This window comes from Crocodylus porosus, unplaced genomic scaffold, assembly GCF_001723895.1.
Source record: "Crocodylus porosus isolate Cpor-Errol unplaced genomic scaffold, CroPor_comp1, whole genome shotgun sequence".
Taxonomy (NCBI): domain Eukaryota; kingdom Metazoa; phylum Chordata; order Crocodylia; family Crocodylidae; genus Crocodylus; species Crocodylus porosus.
The window spans coordinates 92976109-92977260 of NW_017728943.1; the positions used below are offsets into that span (position 1 = coordinate 92976109).

At 47.7% G+C, this 1152-nt stretch overlaps 1 protein-coding gene across 4 annotated transcripts in view; it reads left to right on the plus strand.

Moving 5' to 3' along the window:
- Positions 1-1152, plus strand: part of RGS7 (regulator of G-protein signaling 7) — a 494829-nt gene that overhangs the window by 427491 nt on the left and 66186 nt on the right. The gene's annotated exons all lie outside the window — the stretch shown is intronic.

Genomic DNA, 1152 nt, shown 5'->3' on the forward strand with positions numbered 1-1152 from the left:
AGGAAAAGCCCTCTAAGGCCACCGTCCTCTGACCTCTTGGAGTCCCCCACAGGCCCAGCAGTTGGTGAGATTGAAAGTACCTGTAATTCTTTCCATCATGTCAACATACAAATTTGCTTCTGGGGAAGCAATTGGGGGGAATGGGGATATAGGGTGGCGGCTAGGGCTGCTCAATCCTGCCTCCTTTACTACATAGATAACAACAAGGCATATTAAGACTCCCGCCATATCCTCCCTCTCTTTAGATTGAATACAGCTTAAAAAACTTTTCCTTTGTTACTTCCTTATCTGATTTTCTAGACTCTAAGCCCCCCTCAGGCACACTTGGAGATCACCAGTAGGTTCACAGCTCCACCTGCTGGCTTCTTGTTCCGAGGATGGCTCAGCCTCCGGAGTGAGCTCGTCCTGGGAGCTAGTGTCCTCTGATGCTCGTGGATGTCATTTCACACAGATATGGTGTATCCAACGGTCATGGCCAGCAATCTTTACAGCGGTGTGTGTTGTTAAAAGTACCTGGAAAGGGCCACTCCACCGCTCAGTCAAAGGTTCCTTTTTCTACTGCTGCACCAAGACCCAGTCTCCCAGGTGGAATTCATGTACCGGAATGTCTAAAGGCAGATGTTGAGAGGAGGCTGCATACCCGTGAAGAGAAGACGAGACAGACTGCAAAGCAATAACATACATGTGAAGCTCGCTATTACCCAATTCAAAAGTACATTTTCTCGCATCCCAGGAGGTAAGACCCAAGGAGGCATGCCAAACAATTTCATATGGGGTTAATTTGATGCCTCATTGGGGAATGTTTCGAATGGAAGTAAGAGCTAGCAGCAATGCCTGAAGCACACCTTAAGTGGCCTCAATACAGATCTTGGTGAGTAGAGTTTAAGGTCCTATTCATGCATTCCACTTGTCCTGAACTCTGTGGTCTCCATGGTGTGTGTAGTTTCCAAGTGCTCTTGAGGGCTTGTGTGACTTCTTGAACTACCTTTCCCACAAAGTGTTGTTGTTGAGCCGACTTGATGGATTCGGGCAGAGAATACCAGGGAATGATCTCCTGTAACAGATACTTCACTACTGTAGCTGCAGTGGCAGTCCTGGTGGGCCATGCTTCAACCCAACTGGAGAGCTGGTTTACCATGACAAGTAAAAACC